General features: G+C 38.7%; 1 non-coding gene across 1 annotated transcript; it reads right to left on the bottom strand.

Annotated features, from left to right (window-relative positions):
• Positions 1–20628: 20628 nt before the first annotated feature.
• Positions 20629–20702, bottom strand: TRNAA-CGC (transfer RNA alanine (anticodon CGC)). Its single transcript has one exon. It is a non-coding gene; the product is annotated as a tRNA-Ala (tRNA).
• Between the last annotated feature and the right edge of the window lie 696 nt (positions 20703–21398).

Here is a 21398-nt window from a genome sequence, read left to right as displayed (position 1 = left end):
TTAAGCTTCATTTCCATATTTCTGAAATGGAGCTCTTTTTAATAATAAATGATATAATAGGTACAAAGTGCCTAGCCAAGGGTCTGAGACACAGCAACCATCTCATTCATGGCCACTTTTGTTCTCTAGCAGAGATGTGGAAGAAATCAAGACATAATGAATGTCTAAGAGGGGAGTGATCGCATCTAGCTGGGAGCTGGGTAGTTGGATTAAGTGACCTTTGGGGTTCTTCCTGTCCAGAGGTTCTATGATTCAAAGATCTGAGTCTTTAAGATGAGGGAACTGGGAAAATCATGTCAGATTTGGAACTAAAAAGCAAAGTGAAAGCCCAGTTGTCAATATGTGATCATCATCTCCAAAGATTCTGATCAAACATTTTACTGTGTCAGATGGAAAAATAGATTCTTAGAAACTTTCCTGGGCCTCGCATGCTGCCAATCCTAAGCTCTTCACCTGGAGGCTTTTTATAGCCCAGAAATTAACATGGACACTGGCCCAGTCACTTGGCTTGACTCCAGGCTCCAAGAGTGCCAGCAGAAACTCCTTTTGGTCCTAGGAACTTTGGTTTTCTAGTGATCCCAGAGCACTGCATTTTCCTTCTAAGAGCCAGCCTTGGAGATGGTCATAGGCTGACTTCCCTGAGACCTTGTGTTTTTTTCCCATGTGTTTCCCACTATACCTAGCACTGGTTGGCATAGATGTTAGAGAGACACTTTTAAGTAGGTCTCTCCCTTCACTCCTCACTTTGACTTCTCTATAAGGCAATAAACATACCAAGCTAATAGAAGCAGACTCATAGACATAGAATACAAACTTGTGGTTGCCAAGGGGGAAGGAGGTGGGAAGGGACAGACTGGGAGTTTAAAATTTGTAGATGCTGACAAGCACATGTAGAACAGATAAACAAGATTATACTGTAAAAACAGGGAAATATATACAAGATCTTGTGGTAGCTCAAGAAAAAAAGAATGTTACAATGAATATATGCATGTTCATGTATAACTGAAAAAAATGTGTTCTACACTGGAAATTGACACAACATGGTAAACTGACTATAATTCAATAAAAAATTAAAAAAAACCCACCAAGCTGACACTCATTGGGTGCCCACTTTGTGTCAAGCTCTGTACTAGGCATTGGGGTTAGAGAGATGAACCAGCTATTATTATTATTATCTCTAATTTACAAACAAAGGAATAGGATCAGAAGGAATCCTTTCTCTATCTCCACTATCTCTTCTGGCACCACTCTCTTCTGCCCACCTACCCCCTCTCACCATAATCCAGCCACACTGTCCTCCTTTTTATTTCTCTATAGCCAATCCCTCTTCTCATCTCAAGGCCTTTATACTAGTTGTTCCTTTTTCCTAAAATGCACTTCTCCTGCTTCTTTGCATAGTTGGCTTCCTCTTATCCTTTAGGTCTCAGCTGAGCAACTTTCCCTGACCACCCTATGTTAGGTAGCCGCCCCTTTTACAGTTGCTTTCTAATATGTCATCCCATTTATTCCCTCAGAATATTACAAGTGTTAATTTTCTTCTTTTTTTAATTGCTGCATGTTTATCATGTGTCTCCTCCCTCGCCTGTCCCTCTTCACTAGAATGAAAGCTCCTTAGGGGTTGAGTCTTTGTCTGTCTTGTTCACTGCTCAGTTCTCCACAGCAAGCACAGAGCTTGGCACAAAGTAAGTACTTGATGATATCTGTTGATTGATGGACTGAATTGTGGTAAAATTGTGAGGGTGTTTATCTAACTACTCTTAGCACAGTGCCTGACATATAGGTGCCCCATTACTGTTTATTGAATGAATGAGAGAATGAATGAATAAACTTACCCAAAGATGCTCAACTATTAAGAGGAGGATTTAGGATTTTCTGGAGTATTATAAATCTTGGAAAATTTTCCATTCTATTCCCTCCTCTCCAACTCCTCACTCCAGTACCATCTTTGCTTATTAAATTGAATTAAGAGCCCTCTGCCAGCTGTGGAGCTCCGAACTTACTTCTCAGTCCTGTTTTCCTATTAATCTATATGTGATCAATATCACTAATCAGCAGTTACAGTACCTGTATTGATCATAAACATAGCAAAGAACACCCTCCACCCTAGGAGACAGATTGTAACGTAGCCTCCACCACGTTCTCCCTCAACACACACAATTGGGGAAATAGGTTATGATCTCCAGATCAGGGGCTAAATTGATAAAAAGGCCAGACCCAGGTAGCCACCTCTTTTGTTTCCTATTCTGTAGGACCTCCATTTGAATGGCACTGAAAAGACACACCCTCATTCAGTGTCACCAAGCCTCTGGCTGTTTCTTTGAGAAGTTGAACAAACAACTGGTTGATGGTCTCTTGTTCACTTTCACCCAGTTGTTTGGTCTTAATCAGTGAACTCTCAGAATTGACAATATTAATAATAACCTTTCAAATCTACCCGCAGCCTCTTCCACAGGTCAAGTTGGTCTTTCAAGCCCACTTTCAGCCTCTTCCACAGATGCGACTGTTTAAGTGGTGACACCCCTATTATGTCAATGACAAACCTCTGAATGTTGTCTCTTTCCCTACTCAGCTGCAACTACTAGTGGGAAAAGAATTAACTTCTTTGATGGAGAAACCCTACCTGTGGTTACCAACATGCTGAAAAAAGACTTATTGGCATGTATTTTTATACTTTTAACATTTTAATCTACCAGTCTACCTCCTTTCCCTTGCCTTGAAAGCATCTTGATTTTGGTGGATATTTTCAGGAAAATGATGCCTCCCCTCCACTGCCTCCACTCCACTCTCCAGCTTGCCAACAGCCTCAGTTATTTTGCTCACTACAAGTATTTCCAGCCTCTAAGGATTGTCCAGCCACTCAGACAGTGATTGGCTTTTATTCCTCCTCAAGTGTTTTCAAAAACAGTTTTTCCATTCAAAGGCAATCAAAGGCCATGATTAAAAAACAGAATTACTTTGTTGAAATGAGTGACAGCCTTGGGTAGTACCCACTTAGCCAACACCATCACCTTGATGGCTGTAATGGAGGACACTCAATGGAACCATTAGGGAATTCTCAGAGCAGTTTAAAAGCTACTTCCCTAAAGGTGTATGAGCCATTTTTATATTTTGGAAATTAGTCCCTTGTCAGCCACATAATTTACAAATATTTTCTCCCATTCTGTAAGTAGTTTTTTTTGTTTTGTTGATGATATTGTTAGCTGTGCAAAAGCTTTTAAGTCTAATTATATCCCATTTGTTTATTTTTGCTTTTATTTCTATTACTCCAGGAGCTGGTTCAAAAATAATATTGCTGTGATTTATGTCCAGGATTGTTCTGCCTATGTTTTCCTCTAGGAGTTTTATAGTATCTGGTGTTACATTTAGGTCTTTCATAATCCATTTTGAATTTATTTTTGTATATGGTATTAGAGAATGTTCTAATTTCAGTCTTTTATAGGTAGTTGTCCAATTTTCCCAGTACTACTTATTGAAGAGACAGTCTTTTCTCCATTGTACATTCTTGCTTCCTCTGTCATAGATTAATCAACCACAAGTGTGTGGGTTTATTTCTGGACTTTCTGTCCTGTTCTATTGAGCTATGTGCCTGGTTTTGTGTAAGTACCATAATGTTTTGATTACTATAGCTTTGTAGTATAGTCTGAGCTCAGGGAGCATGTTTCCTCCAGCTCTTCTTCTTTTTCAAGATTGTTTTGGATATTCAGGGCCTTTTGTGTTTCCATACAAATTTTAACATTTTTTGTTCCAGCTCCATGAAAAATGTCATTAGTAGTTTGATAGGCATTGCATTGAGTCTGTATATTGCCTTGGGTAGTATGGCCATATTAACAATATTGATTTGTCCACTTTAGTATCAAAAAAACAAGCAACCCAATCAAAAAATGGGCAGAAGACCTAAATAGACAACTCTCCTAAGAATACATACAGATGGCCAACAAACACATGAAAAAGATGTTCAACATTACTAATTTTTATAGAAATGCAAATCAAAACTATGATGAGGTATCACCTCACACCAGTCAGAATGGCCATCATTAAAAAGTCTACAAACGATAAATGCTGGAGAGGCTGTGGAGAAAAGAGAATCCTCCTATACTGTTGGTGGGAATGTAAATTGGTGCTGCCACTATGGAGGACAGTATGGAGATTCCTTAAAAAACTAAAAATAGACTTACAATATTATATTATCCAGCAATCCCACTCCTGGGCATATATCTGGAGAGAAGTACGATTCAAAAAGATGCATGCACCCCAATGTTCACAGCAGCACTATTTACAATATCTAAGACATAGAAAGAACCCAAATGTCCATCAACAGATGACTGGATAAAGAAAATGTGGAATACTACTCAGCCATTAAAAAGAATAAAATAATGCCATTTGCAGCAACATGGATGTACCTGGAGATCATCATTCTACACGAATTAAACCAGAAGGAAAAATGCCATATATTGCTTAAATGTGGAATCTAAGAAAAATAACACAAATGAACTTAGCTACAAAACAGAAACAGACTTACAGACATAGAGTATGAATGTATGATTACCAGGATATAGAGGGGATGGGAAGCAATAAATTGGGAATTTGAAAATTATACTTCTTGGGGAATGATGGAAGTGTTAACTATCTTGGTTGTGGTAGTGGTTTCATTGGTGTATACATCTATCAAAATTAATCAAATTGTACATCTGAAATATGTGCAGATTACTTTACAGAAACCATACCACAATAAAGGTGTAAGATAAAAAAACTGCCCTAAACACCCCTAATGGTGAACATTCACTTGCCAACATGGCTAAGTCCATTCACCTCACTGCCACAGAATGTAAAACAGCTTACTGCAATTATTTGAGAATTTAGCATGTGTCAGACCCTGTGTTGAGTGTTCTATATATATCTTCATTCATTCTTTGCCACAGCCATATGAGGTAGGTAGCACTACTATTCCCACTGTACAGATGATAAAACTGAGGCTTGGCATGTCTCCCTCCATCAAGCTCATATGGCAATCCTTGGAATTGCTATTACCCCTAGTACAACACTGGTTTTTCAAACAACAGGTTACAATTTCTTAGAGGATCATGCAGTCATTTTCATGGATCTTTTAAATTTTCATGGACCAGCTTTTTGAATAGAATAGAAATATCAAAGTGCATCAAAGTGGTTTTTGGTAAAACTTTGGTTTCAAGTTATAAATATGTCTGTGTGTGTGGGCGTAGGTGGGTATGTACCTGGTTGCCAGGTAAGAGGTTTTTCTTACTGTGGGTCATTCAGCTCCTGTCTTAGGATTCCTGCTGGTACACCAGGGACTGTGGCAAGAAATTGTTGCAATGAGTGCTAAGCCCCAAGGAAATCATGGTCACAGGTAAGGAGGCAATTGAGAATAAGATGCAGCCCATATTCCACCTGTCATTGTGTGTTCTCTTGCCCAGGGCTCTGGCTTCCCTAAAGAACAATCTCCTAATCTTTACAATCTTTCTAATCATTTTAATCTTCCAAAAGTAACATGTAGGGTAGTGGCACTCCAGCTGACCTAAGATAGGGGACATAAGTAAATTGAAGAGAATCAAGGTCTCCAGTGACTTCACCTCCCAGACAACTCCAGAACCTGGTCCACTAGGAGAGGCTTAGGCTTGAATTGCAAGTATGGGAACCTGCCTCCTACCTCAGAAATGTTACTGGGATGTCATAAGAAGCTACTAGAGAGTAAATACTTTCTTCCTTCCAACCATCTTCCATTTCTCCCTCTATTCTTTCTCATTCCTCAATTCTGCCACAGAACTTGGCTCCTGGTTTCAAACTAGCCCCTTCTATGAATTCCCTCTCTGCTTTGGTATTGTTATTTATATTGGTAAACACAAAGTTTACCAATGTTATATTGGCTTGGGAGAGAACAAAGACTATATTTGTACATGCAAATTGTATAATGTGACATTAAAAAATCTGTTAAATGTCCAGAAAATTTTTATGAAAGAAGACAGTGGCATTATTGCTTCTCCTTCCCCCAGTCTCTGTGTGTGAGTGTGAATGTGAAGGGGTTGTTCTATGAGGTGGTGAAGCAGGGAGAGAGAGAGGTCAACTTATTATTTATCCACCCTCTAAATTGTATGCATGTCATAGTAACAATCAGGTTGTGTTGCTCTGCAGACATTTTAATAGCTTTCTATGTATTTGTGATTACCTATTTTTCCCTGGGTATCTCCTTGAATACATGAGACATACATTTTAATAAACTCCTTCTGTTTGTTTTTCTCTTGTTAATCTGTCTTTTGTTACAGAGGCCCCAGCCAAGAACTCTAACGAGTAAAGAAACACTTATTTTTCTTCCCCAATTATATCCAGGAGCATATTTTTCTCTTACATTTAAGTTTTTAGTTTGCCTCCTGGAGACTGTTTCAGAAGGAAATAAAAGTGAATGTGAAATATAGACATAAATGAAAGTTATTGATTACTCAGAGACAGTTTTCTATTTCTGATCTGACTTCTTTGTGATCCTGTTGGTTTGAGTACCCAATGATTGAAGCTTGTCTCTATAACACTTAAGACAACTAAAGTAACAAGGCCTCTATTCTAATTTTCCTCAACCTCCACATTCCTGGGAGCTTGTTTTCATCACACTCCACCTTATTCCAGATATCACAAAGTTTCCCTAGTGTCTCACTCTCAAAGCAATTTTATTCTCTTCAGCCTGGTGTTCCAGGCCACCTGTAATCGGGCTCACTCCAATTTTACTTCTTACTCCACCCTAACATAGACCTTCCACTATCATCAGGCCATTATCTTCACTGTCTTCAACTCACCAACATTTATATCATGAAAAATGAAAATAATTAGCAGATGAAATTAAGCCCAATGTGGGTATATAATAACGTAAGGAAAGAGAAAGAATACTGACCCAGGAAGCAGGCTGCCTGGGTTCAAATCACAGGGCTATCACTTACTAGTATTATGATTTTAGGTAAATTACTTACCCTCTGAGCCCTAGTTCCTTCATTAGCAAAGTAGAGCTATTCATGCCTAATTAGAAGAGTTGTTATGAGTATAACAGGGATTCCAACTATGTTCACTTCAGAAATCAGAAAAAAACTGAAATGCCAATAAGATGACCCCTTCACCAAGGAGACTTCTGGGGAAATAGTTACTCTAAAGGATGGGAGTGTCAAGTATAATGGCTCAGTGTTTAGTGGAAATATTCTGAGTACAGTATAAGGTCTGCCATTCACATTTGCCCAGCCTCTGAGAACCCATTCCTAAGTATCAGGACTTAGGACTTAGAGATTTCACTAAAACCTTTGCCTGTGTTACATGAAACTAGTGAGAGTAGAATCTGATTTTCTTCATAAACCAGACAAAGTGGCCCAAGAATCAAAGAGAGAAAAGGGGCATCATACCAGGGAGCAAGAGGAAAATGAAGTAAAATGACTGACACAAGGTAGTAATCAGAAAGACTATATTACTGAGATACATGAGAACATCCTGGGGATTCCCATTTCTTTTTAGAAGGCATTTCAGTGTACTAGACTTCCCACCGAGAGGGTCTGGGTACAGTTAAAAAAATTGTTACTATTTGTGGCCCATCTTTTCCTCTGATGATTTTATAATGAAAATTTTCAAGTCTATACACAAGAGAACGTATAGTATGATCAAACTGTGTGTATTCATTTTCCAGTTTTAACATTTGTCTGCACATGGCCACTCTTTATCCCCCTTTACTCTCTCATCTCCTTATTGGATTATCCTGTAGCAAGTCCCAAACATTATTTCATTTCATCCTAAAATACTTCAGTATGTATTCCTAAAAGATAAGTACTCTTTCTCCCCCAATATTACCACAGTATCATTATCACAGCTTAAAGAGTTAACAATTTCTCATGTCTTCAAATATTCAATCCCTGCTCAGATTTCCCCAATTTTTCTTATATTTTACAGTTTGTTTGTTTCTTTAATTGGGTTCCAATCCAAGAACTAGACATTGCATTTGGTTGATTCACATCTTAATTCTCTTTTAAGCTATAAATTCTCAGTGATAGGCAGAATAATGTCCCCCCAAACATGACCACATCCTAATTCCTGGAAGCAGTGAATGTGTGAAGTTGTGGCAAAGGGACATTAAGGTTGCAGGTAGAATTAAGCTTGCTAATTAGCTGGCCTTAAAATAAAGATATTTTCCTGTATTATCTGGGCAGATCCAATGTAATAGGGTGCAGAAAAGTAGAATAGAGAGACAGGATAGGAGTCAGAGGGAGATGCGAGTCAGAAGAATGTGAGAGATTCAACATTGCTGGCTTTGAAGAAGGAGGAAGGGAGCCATGAGCCAAGCAATGTGGGCAGACTGTAGAAGCTGGAGAGGACAAGAAAATGCAGTATCCCTTAGAGCATCTGGAAAAGAAAATAACTCTGCCAACACTTTGATTTTACCAGTGATACTCATGTTGGACCTGTGACTTACAGAACTATGATTTAAGAAATTTGAGTTGTTTTAACCCACCAAGTTTGTGGTAATTTGTTACAACAGCAAATTAAAAACTAATTCATAATTTTACTCTTCTTCCTCTCTTTCTATTTATTTCTTGATGAAACCACATTTGTCCTACAGAATCTCCTACATTCTGAATTTTGCTAATTGCTCTCCTGTGGTGTCAATTAACATGATCTTCTGTCCCTTGTATACACCATGAACTGGTAATTAATCTAGATATTTGATCAGATTTGGGTTCAACTTATGAACATGGGTACTACATAGGTATTGAGTGGACGTCTTTTATCAGGTGATTCTGAAACATCCAGTCCATGGACAAGCATTTGGAAACCACTGATTTTGTCTAACCTCTATTATTCTGGGGTAGGAATATTGAAGCCCAGAAATAAGATGGGACCCACACAAGATTTCCCAGGAAGCTAGTGGCAGAGATGAGACTATAATTCTGATTTGAATTTCATTATATCACCAAATCCTGGGACTAGATGGATCCTCAAAGGGTCATTGAGGCAACCTTTAGCCCATAGGGTAGCCTAAATCTTGGGAAAAGGGTTCAAGTCTTTCACCCTAAATTGCTTCCAGAATATAAAAAGAAGGGTCAGGTTAACTGAACCCTGGCTAATGTTGCAGTTTGTTTTTCTGGGGAAGTTCATACTCAGAGTGATATCCTATGGTGGTCACCCCAATGCTGCTTCTTGCCACCTTCTGAGTCTGGGTTCAAGAACATAGATAGCCCTTATGAAAGAATACACACACACACACACACACACACACACACACACACACACACCTAAAACAAGGAGAGTTTGTTATAATTCTCAAAATAAGTTTATCATCCATTATGCCATTTGATCCTCCCCAAAGTCCTGAGAGGTGTGCTGAGCAATAACTATTACTCCCATTTTACACAAGAGTAAACTGAGGCTCAGGAAGGTAAAGTGACTTCCTCCACATCACAAAGATTTCAGATCTGTCTGACCCCAGACTACATCTTTGGGTCTTTTATCCATGCCTTCCCTACCTAAGCCCTTCATGTGCCCACCTGCTGGCTCAAGCCCATCATGGGTCCTGAGCCAGTCTGCATCAGAGTAACAACTTGGTCAGCAGCTTCTTCCTACTAAGCAATCAGACTTAGAATTAAGGTGCATTGCCAATCAGAGTACTGCACAACTCACTCGGGAATAACAGCAACCATTTGTTGAGTACCTACCATCTGCCAAATATTCCTCTAATCCCTTAGGCAAATTCCCCACACTATTTCCCGTACTTTACAGAAGAGGAAAATGAGGCTTAAGAGTGATTATTGACTTTTCAAAGGTCATACAACCAATAAGTGGAAGATACAAGATTCAAACTCAAATCAATCTAACTGAAAACTTCCCTTCTCCCCTGTCCATGCTGCCTAATGCATGTAATTTTAAGCACACATGTGGCCTCTAGGTGGCAGCTCTCTTTTCTCTTCACTGAGGGAAGAGGAAAGGAAAGTGTCAGGATCTAACTACACAGTGCAGATGGGGTTAGGAACCATGAGTGCTAAGCAGGGCGAGGCTATACAGGGCTGGGAGGAGTTCCCAGCAGCACTTGATTATTTCCCTCATAAGAGAGGTCCAGGATTGGCCCACCTATCCAGAAAGTATAGTGATGGAAGTCAAAGTTGTATTCAGATCAAGGAGGGCAAGATGGCAGAGCAGAAGGATGCTCATAGCTCACCCTCTCCCACAAAAACACCACAAGTCACATCCACGGACCCACTTAGCCAATCAGAGCACCTGCTGAAATCTGATAGAACATCGCCGTCTTTGAAAGATAAAGACGCCAAAAATCTGGTAGGAGAAAATGAAAAAAAGAAAGAAGAAAAGGCAAAACAGTGCAGGACTGGTCCCGCCGGGAGGGAGAGGCAAAGGAGGAATAGCGCTCATTCACTGGGTCTCTCCTCTCCAAAGGAGAGGCCAACAGGACAGACGGGGGGCTTCCTAGGCTCGGATCTGTATGGAGCACCACTTAACTGAGAGAACTAAGTTAAACGGGCACAGATGTTCCCTATGACACCCAGCCCCAGACGCGAGCCAGTAGCTGGGGGATGGGACAGGCTGCCTGAGCTGGGAGAAGGACTAGGGCAGCTGTACTGAGGCAGTCCCAAGGACTGCAGCATGCTGTGTGCCATGGATGAGTGGGTACACAGTGCAAAACAACCTGAGCCCTCCATAAAACAACACAGCTGATGTGACCTGGGGGGAAATGTGCCATACCTTCATTTCTGAAAACCCATGGGAGGTTTTTGGTTGAAGAGAGGCTGGGCTCAGGCACAGCCGCCATGTCCTAGGGCACTTAGCAACCAGGCGGGGTCGGCAGCGAAACCTGAATCTGTATGTAAGGGCTTAGCAGCCTCAAAGGCCAGACAGAGACTTGTTTACTGCCCGAGGCAGAGAGGATCTTTCTGCCCTGATACCTAAGAGAACTCATGCCACAGAGAGAAACAAGGAGCTGAGTTTGGGCAAAAATCAGGGGCGGGGCTCTTCCACAGTCTTCCCCAAGCCTGCCCACGGAACACAGACCCAAGGTGGAGTGGGCAGCTGCACAGAGCAGCAGAGCTACCACAGCCGGGAGAGGGCGGGTGGCCACCCACCTTCCTGGCAGGAATATGCAACACCTGACCCTGACCCAGGTGATGGGAGTGGGCGAGATCCGCCCGCCTACCTCGCCAGACAGCAACATCTAACTGCAGCATTGGGAGGGGGAGTGACCCACCCACTCACAGCAAAGGAGAGCAGCACCTGACCACAGTATTGGGAGGCGGCACAATTTGCTTGTAGAAAGCCTCTGGGAAAAGCACAAACGAGGGTGCCAACCAAAGACCTCTGGAAACAGCAAGCTAGGTTCGCAAGACGGTGAAGACAGAAGGGCTTCTCATTAATAGTGCACAGTCTCCACGAGAACACAAACTTTTTTAAAAATCTATTTTTAATCTGTTCTATTTTCTATTACCTTTTTAATTTTTACTTTTAAATAATTATATATGCTTCCAGTTTTAATCCCTTTTAAATTATTCTTTTAAAATACTTTTGCTATTAGTATTTTCTAAAAATCCAACTCATTTCATTTTTAATTCTTAGTTTTGATCTACTGTTACTGATTATATACAGGTTTCAAAAAATTTTTTCCTCTTTCCTCCTTTTTTAAAGGTTTTAAAGACGTCTCAACCAGCTTGCTATTCTGTTTCCACTTGCTCTTATATTACGGATTATACACTGTTTTCAAACCTTTCATTCCTACATTCCTTGAAAATTCCCTTTTTATTTTATCTTTTTTATCAGTTCTATTTTCTACTAACTTTTTAATTTTTACTTTCTAAACAATTTTACATGCTTCTAGTTTTTTAATAACATTTTTATTGATTTATAATCATTTTACAATGTTGTGTCAAATTCCAGTGTTCAGTACAATTTTTTATACATGGACATATACACACTCATTGTCACATGTTTTTCTCTGTGAGCTACCATAAGATTCTGTGTATATTTCCCTGTGCTATACATTATAATCTCGTCTATCTATTCTACAATTTTGTTTAAACCTTTAAAATTTTTCTTTTAAAATATTATTATTATTATTATTATTATTATCATCATCATCATTATTAAAAATCCACCTGGTTTCGTTTTCATTTCTCTTGATTTTCATCTCCTGTGATTGATTATACATAGGTTTCAAATATTGTTTTTTGCTATTTTTTCCTTTTTTTAAGGTTTATAAAAGGACATCTCAATTTGATGCTAGTCTGATTCAAATTGCTCTTCTATTATTGATTATACACTGTTTTCAAACCTTTTTTCTCCCTCCTTTAAAACTCACTTTCTCTCTCATTTTAAAAAGTTTTATTCCTGCATAGGCATTACATAGATAAATAAACTCCTTAAGGACCACAATAGATAACTGATATGCTGTAAGTCACAGTGCCAGAGACAGATGAGCAAGATGAAGAAGCATAAGAATCATTTCCAATTAAAAGAACAAGAGATATCCTCTGAAAGAACGATTAAGGAAAGAGACATTGATGGCCAACTAGGTCAAGATTTCAAAAAAGGAGTGATCAAAGTACTGAAGGAACTAAAAGAAATTGTGTTTAGAGATATAAAATATGTCAAAAATGAAACTGAAGCTATAAAGAAGAGACAAGTAGAACTGCCAAACTCATTTGCTGAGATGAGAACAGATCTAAAGGCTGTACAAAGCAGAATAGATAATGCATAGGAACGAATTAGTGACCTAGAAAACAGGACAACAGAAAGCACCCAATCAGAACAGCTGAGATAAAAACAAATGAAAACTAATGAAAACAACATAAGGGACAGAAGGGATAATATAAAGCATGCTAATCTATGCATAATAGGGGTTCCAGAAGAGGACGAAAGATCAAAGGGGATTGAAAAATATTGCAAGAAATAATGACTGAAAACATCCCAAACATAAGGAAGCAGATATCCAAGTACAGGAAGCTCAGAGGATCCCAAACAGGAAGAACCCAAACAGACCCACAAGACATATCATAATCAAGATGGCTAGAGTCAAGGATAAAGAAACAATCCTAAAGGCAGCAAGAGAAAAACAAAGAGTGAGTTACAAGGGAACCCCCATAAGGCTCTCAGCTGATTTTTCTACACAAACACTACAGGCCAGAAGGGAGTGGCAAGATATATTCAAAGACTTGAAAGAAAAAAGACCCAGCCTAGGATACTTTATCCAGCAAGGCTATACTTTAGGATAGAAGGAGAGATAAAGAATTACACAGAGAAGCAAAAACTAGAAGAGAATAGCAACACTAAACCCATGCTAAAATAAATATTGAAAGGTCTACTCTAAATAGAAAAGAAGCAGGATGCTACAGAAATGAGAAAGTCAAAACTGGAAAAGCGATAACTCATGAATTACAAATAAAGTAAACACGAAATTGTAAAAGAAGACATCTAAATCATTAAGAGTGGGAGAGGGAAGCAAGAAAATATAGAGTAATTTTATTTTCTTTTTCAAATTTTTTATTCTAGGTAGGATGGGTTTGAGATTATATTACTATCATTTTAATAAAAACATCTATAGAAATGGGTTTATAGACTTACAAAAAAGGGTAACCACAAACAAAAAAATTACAAGGGAGTCACAAAAACTAAACAAAATCCATGATAATACAAAGTAAAATTACCAAACCACATAAATAAGAAGAAAGGAACAAAGAGGAAATACCAAAGCAACTGCAAAAATAAGTTCAAAAAGGCAATAAACACACATCATTAATTACTGTAAATGTAAATGGACTAAGTGCTCCACTAAAAACAAAGAGTAGCAGACTGGATAATAAAGCAAGAACCTTCAATATGCTGCATACAAGACACCCACTTCAGGGAGAAGGACACATAGATTGAGAGTGAAAGGATGGAAAAGGATATTCCATGCAAATGGAAAAGCCAAAAAAGAAGGTGTTGCAGTACTGATTTCAGACAAATTAGACTTTAAAACAAAGGCCATAAAGAAAGATAAAGAAGGACATTTTATAATGATTGAAGGAGTAATACAAGATGAGGATATTACACTCGTTAATATATATGCACCCAATATAGGAGCACCTACGTACATAAAACAATTACTAACAGAGATAAAGGGGGATATTGATGAGAATACAATCATAGTCAGAGATTTTAACATTGCATTGACATCACTAGACAGATCTTCCAGACAGAAAATAAATAAGGCAACAGAGAAATCGAATGATACAATAGAGAAATTAGATTTGGTGGATATTTTCAGAGCATTACACCTACAAAAAATAGGATATATATTCTTTTCAAGTGCACATGGAACATTTTCAAGGATCAATCATGTACTTGGGCACAAAAGAAGCTAAACAACTTTAAGAAGATAGAAATTATCTCAAGCATCTTTACTGACCACAATGTCATGAAACTAGAAATCAACAACAGAGAAACAAAGGAGAAAAAAAGGAAAGCATGGAGATTTAAAAACATGCTATTAAAAAAAATCAATTTGTCAATGATTAAATCAAAGTTGAAATTTAAAAAATACCTTGAGACAATAGAAAATGAAAACACAACCACACAAAATTTATGCAACACACCAAAGGCAGTGCTAAGAGGGAAGTTTATACACATACAGGCCTTCCTCAAAAAAAGAAAAATCTCAAATAAACAATCTAACCCACAAGAAAAAGAATTAGAAAAAGAAGAACAAAAACCCCCAAAAAGTAGCAGAAGGAAGGAAATAATAAAGACCACGGAGGAAATAAGTAAAATAGAGATTAAAATCATAATACAAAAAAATCAATCAAACCAAAAGCTGGTTTTTAAAAAAGGAAATAAAATCGACAATCCTCTGACCAAACTCACAAAGAAGAAAAAAGAGAGAGCAAAATAAGCAAAATAGAAAGGAAATGGAGAAATTACAACAAATGTCATGGAAATACAGAATATCATACAAGAACATTATGAAAAACAATCTGGAAGCAAAATGCATAACCTAGAGGAGATGGACAAGATTCTGGAAACATACAGTCCACCAAGACTGAATCAGGAAGAAACTGACCACTTGAAAAAACCGATCACTAGAAATGAAATCGAATTAGCAATAAAAAAAAAAAAAACCTCCCTACAAATTAAAGTCCAGGACCAGATAGCTTCATTGGGGAATTCTACCAAACATACAAAGAAGAACTCATACCAGTCCTTCTCAAACTCTTCCAGAAGATTGAAAAGGAGGGAACACTCCCAAACTCATTCTGTGAAGCCGCCATCACCCTGATACCAAAACCAGGCAAAGACACTACCAGGAAAGAGAATTATAGGCCAATATCACAGATGAACATAGATGCCAAAATCCTCACCAAAATACTAGCAAATAGAATCCAACAGCACATAAAAAAGATTAAACATCATGACCAAGTGGGGTTCATCCCAGGGACACAAGGCTGGTTCAATATATGCAAATCAATCAATGTAATACATCACATCAACAACAGAAAGGACAAAAACTACATGATCATCTCAATAGAGGCAGAAAAAGCATTTGATAAAATTCAGCACCCATTTATGATAAAAACTCTCACCTAAGTGGGTATAGAGGGAACATATCTCAACATAATAAGAGCTATATATGACAAATCTACAGCCAGCGTAATACTCAAAGGTGAAAAACTCAAAAGCTTCCCACTAAAATCTGGGACAAGACAAGGCTGCCCACTATTACCACTCCTATTCAACATAGTCCTGGAAGTCCTAGCCACAGCAATCAGACAAGAGAGAGAAATAAAAGGGATCCAAATTGGAAAAGAAGAGGTAAAAGTGTCACTATATGCTGATGACATAATACTATATATAGTAAACTCTAAAAGGTCCACACAAAACTATTAGACCTGAATGAAGAATTCAGCAAGGTAGCAGGTTACAAGATTAATGTTAAAAAATCAGCTGCATTTCTTTACACTAATGATGAATTAACAGGAAAAGAAAGTAAGGAAACAATCCCCGTTAAAATAGCACCCAAAGTAATAAAATATCTAGGAATAAACCTAACCAAGGAGGTGAAAGAATTAAACACAGAAAAGTATAAAGCATTGATAAAGGAAATTAAGGGAGAGTTAAAAAAATGGAAAGATATCCCATGCTCCTGGATTGGAAGAATCAATATCGTTAAAATTGTCACACTGCCCAAGGCAATCTACAGATTTAATGCAATTCTTATCAAATAACCCAGGACATATTTCAGTACTAGAACAAATCATAAAATTTATATGGAACCATCAAAGACCTAGAATTGCCAAAGCATTACTGAAGAGAAAGAAAGAGGCTGGAGGAATAACTCTCCCAGACTTCAGACAATACTATAGTGCTAAAATAATCAAGACAGCTAAGTATTGGTACAAAAACAGACCAGTAGAACAGAATAGAGAGACCAGAAATAAACCCACAATTTTTGGTGAACTAATGTGTGACAAAGAAGGCAAGAATATACAATGGAATAAAGACAGTCTCTTCAGCAAATGGCATTGTGAAAACTAGACAGAAGCATGTAAATCAATGAAGCTAGAACACTCCCTTACACCATACACAAAAATAAACTCAAAATGGATCAAAGAATTAAACATAAGTCAAGATACAATAAAACTACTAGAAGAAAATACGGGCAAAATATTATCTGACTTACATCTCAAAAATGCTCTCCTAGGACAGCCTACACAAGCAATATAAATCAAAGCAAGAATAAACAAATGGGACCTAATGAAACTTATAAGCTTCTGCACAGCAAAGGAAACCATAAGTAAAACAGAAAGACAACATATGGAATGTGAAAAAATTTTTGCAAATGAAACTGACAATGGCTTGATCTCCAGAATATATAAGCAGCTCATAAGACTTAATAAGAAAGAAACAAACAATCCAATCCAAACATGGGCAGAAAACCTAAACAAGCAATTCTCCAAGGAAGAAATACAAATGTTCAATAGGCACATGAAAAAAAATGCTCAATATCACTAATTTTCAGAGAAATTTAAATCAAAACTATGATGAGTTATCACCTCACACCAGTCCTAATGGCCATCATTCAAAAATACATATATATTTATATGAAACATATGTATATATATGAAACAGTAACAGACTCATAGACATAGAATACAAACTTGTGGTTGCCAAGGAAGAGGGGGGTGGAAAGGGGTAAATGGGAGTTCAAAATTTGTAGATATTGACAGTATTATCTAGAATAGATAAGCAAAATTATATTGTATATCACAGGGAAATATATACAAGATCCTATGGTAGCTCACAGAGAAAAATATGTGACAATGAATGTATATATGTTCTTGTATAACTGAAAAATTGTGCTCTACACTGGAATTTGACACAATATTGAAAATGATTGTAAAATGACACAATATTGTAAAATGATTACAATTCAATAAAAAATATTTTTAAAAATATTTTAAAAATAGTTGTATTCAGAGGCCACAACCAGAGTATTAGGTCCCAAGGTATCATGCCAGAAGTTCCAACATTGCTCAGTCATTCCAAACTGCAAGACTTAAGGAGGACCAGTGATAGAATCAAGGTCAAGAGCCAGGAATGTGCATCACCAAAGGATGAGATTGGAGCAAATGTAGGTCAGGAATAAGTAGCCCGAGGAGGGTTGCATCAGACGTTTGTCATAAGCAGTCTCAAGGCATTTATTAGATATAGGGTGCCTAGTTTGTGCATTCCTTCAGTTGGCTTAAATGGATAGAGCAAAGATGAAGTACCCCTATCTCCAACACATACATGCTGTTCTTCTATCATAAGGGTTTGCCCTTGGCTTCACTTTATTGATTAAGGAATTTAATGGGTTTATGGGTGCTCCTGAGTTGGAAGGTGGCTTTTCACAAGGTTTCATCTGGCCCCATGACCCTTTACTGCACCAGAAACTGGGGCTGACTGACTTTGGTGCTAGTGGAAGTTCAGACATCTTCTATTCTGGTCTCCAGTTTTCCATCTCAACTAGCTGGGGCTGGTCACAAGGCTAGAAGATGGGGGATGTGCTCTAGAAAGGCCAGGTGGAGCAGCGGCAGTATCAGATACGTGACATTGACAGCTGGAAACAAAATGCCATGGGGTTTGTCTCCTTAGTAACTTTTTCCAGTTTTTGCAGGAGTAAAGGTGATAAAGATGGCTTATGTATGGAGAATGTCTTCTCTGGTGCTCAGGGATGAGTTTTGGCTTTACACAATTCCTCTGTAAACTCCAGTGGGTCCTATAGAAATTTTTGAAACTTTGCTGCAAGTATTGGCAGGCTGCAGGTAGTGTGCTGAAGGGTGGGGATAGTAACAGGAGCAAATGCCGCCATTAGGGAGAATGAAGAACAGCAGTCAGTTATACTCACAGATTCAGCAATGGTGATATAGATTGACCAAGCTTACTGTCAGTAAAGAGTGTAACATCTGAGGCACTCTTGCTAGGCTATGACTATTCCTGGGTTGTAGTTGATAGGCTAGAAAGACAGAGATGGAGAGGGCACTGAACAATACTTTCAATTGTATCATCACTGCTCAACCCTGCTGTGGCTTTAGGAGGACACAGAAGTCCGCTATAAAATTCTTGGTGATTTTATCCAGGAGTCTTTCCATCGAAAATCAGATATTTGATTTCTTTGGGAGACTGGTTACACACTTGAGTTTTGGTTTCTGAGTTCTTAGGTTTTAGTCCCAGTTATTCAACTTACTGCAAGACCTTGGACAAGAAACCTAACCACTTGGTGTTTCAAAAAATTGTAAAATGGGTATAATAATAGCACATATCTTTTAGGACTGCTGTGAGGGTTAAATGTGAGTGATATGTGAAGCACATAGTTCAATGACTAGACCATAGTAAATACTCACTCAATAAAGAGAAGCTAATATACTTTGGCTCTGTCAGATCTGTCTTCACCCCAATGCATGTGTTACAGAAGGACATATATTAGAAGGCATCAGGGAAAATTCAGAGCCATCCAGGGTCCCAGCAAGCTGTATTTTTTAAGGGATGTTGTGCCCTGCCAGACTAGCATTAGGCTGGAGGAGTGCACGTCTATGTAGGCTTTTCTCTTGGGACTATATAAGCAGCCATTTCTACCTTTGGGTAACCCTAGGTTGACTCTTCACTTTTTGCTGAGGCTGCCATGTATGGACATCTGTTCCTTGCTCATTTTGAATAAATATGACCACCTAGGGGCCAAGATGGCAGAGTAGAAGGACACTCGTAGCTCACCCTCTCCCACAAATACACCAAAACTCACATCCATGGACCCACCTAGCCAACCAGAGCACTTGCTGAACTCCAAGAGAACATCACCCTCTTCAAAACACAAAGATGCCAAGAATCTGGTAGGAGAAAAGGAAAAAAATAAAAAGAAAAAGAAACAGTGCAGGACCAGTCCCACGGGGAGGTAGCAGGAAAGGAGGAATGCACTTGTTAACTGAATCTCCCCCTCTAAAACAGAGAGGTTAGAGGGACAGAGGGGGAGCCTCCAAGTCTCAAATCTGTACGGAACAGCCCTTGATTGACAGAACTAAGATAAACAGGCACGGAGGGTCTCCAGGACACCTAGCCCTAGAGGCAACATGGCAGGTGTGGGACAGGACAGGCTGCCTGAGCCAGGCGGTGGACTGGGGCAGCTGCACAGAGGCAACCCCAGAGGACTGCACAGTGCTGTAGGCTGTGGATGAGTGGGTACACAGGGCAAAACAACCTGGGCCCTCCATAAAACAACACGGCTGATGTGCCCGGGGAGGGAGGGTGCCATACCTCCTTTCTCTGAAAACCCACCGAAGGTTTTCAGTAGAAGAGAGGTGGGGCTCAGCCACTGTCACCATATCCTCCAACACTTAGCACCCAGGTGGTAGTAGTGTCAAAACCTGAATCCATACCTAAGGACTTAGCAGCCTCAAAGGCCAGATGGAGACTTGTTTACAGCCCGAGGCAGATAGGATCTTTCTGCCCTGGTATCTCAGAGAACTCACGCCACCAAGACAAACAAGAAGCTGAGTTTTGGCATGGAGCAGAGCCAGGGTTGTTCCATCGTCTTCTCTGAGCCAGCCTATGGAGTGCAGACCCGAGGCAGAGTGGGCAGATGAACAAAATAGGGGAGCGATTTGCACCAGGAGAGGGCCGGTGGCCACCCACTCCCTGACAGGAGCACAACACCTGACCGTGGTGCTGGGAGAGGGTGCGACCTGCCCGCCTACCTCGCCTGACCGCAGCAACTGACTGGTGCATCTGGAGAGGGAGTGACCTACCTGCCACCTTGTAAGAGCATAGCACTTGACCATAGGGTTGGGAGGGGGCGAGATCTGCTTGCTGACAGGCACTGGGAGCAGCACAGATGAGGGGGCCAATGCAGGGCATCTGGAAGCAGCAAGCTGAGTTCGTGAAACAGTGTAAATGCAGAAAGACCTCTCGATAAAATCATTAAGAGCACATAGTCTCCAGGAGAACACATCCTCCCCTTTAGATTTTTTAATCTGTTCTATTTTCTATTACCTTCTTCATTTTTACTTTTTTAAAAAACATTTTACTTATTTATTTATTTGGGGGGGAGGGAGGTACTTAGGTTTCTTTCTTTATTATTATTTTTTTTAATGGAGGTACTGGGGATTTGAACCTAGGACCTCATGCATGCGAAGCATGCACTCTACCCCTGAGCTATACCCTCCCCCCATTTTTACTTTTTAAACAATTATATATGCTTCCAGTCTTAAACCATTTTAAATTTTTTTAAAAATATTTTATTACTATTATTTTTAAAAATCCACCTCATTTCAGTTTTATTTCTCTTAGTTTTGATCTCCTGTTTTTGATTATACACAGGTTTCAAATTTCTTTTTGGCCCTTTCTCCTTTTTAAAAGGTTTTTAAAAGACGCCTGAACCAATTACTATTCTGCTTCAAAGTGCTCTTATATTATTGATTATATACAGTTTAAAAAACTTTTTTCCTCCCTTCTTTTAAAATTCTCTCGTTTTCTTTTATTTTTTATGTTCTATTTTATATTACCTTTTTAATTTTTACTTTTTAAACAAATGTATATGTCTCCAGTTTAGATCTTTCTTGATTTTCTCTTTTAAATTTCTTTTATTATTATTTTTAAATATCCACCTCATTTCACTTTTAATTCCCTTGGATTTGACTTCCTGTTATTGATTATACACAGGTTTCAAATATTGTTTATTGTGCTTTCCTCCTTTTTTTTAAGGATTTTAAAAGATGTCTCAATTCGATTGTTATTCTGACTCAACTTGCTTTACTATTATTCATTATACACTGTTTTCAAACTTTTTTTCGCCTTCTTTTAAAATACTCTCTTTTTTTAGTTTTATTCCTGCATAGGCATTAGATAGATAAGTAAACAAG

The sequence above is a fragment of the Camelus dromedarius genome, chromosome X, assembly GCF_036321535.1.
Source record: "Camelus dromedarius isolate mCamDro1 chromosome X, mCamDro1.pat, whole genome shotgun sequence".
In the NCBI taxonomy this organism is placed as follows: domain Eukaryota; kingdom Metazoa; phylum Chordata; class Mammalia; order Artiodactyla; family Camelidae; genus Camelus; species Camelus dromedarius.
The sequence above is the reverse complement of the archived record's forward strand: the minus strand, read 5'-3'. Positions and strand labels throughout refer to the sequence as shown.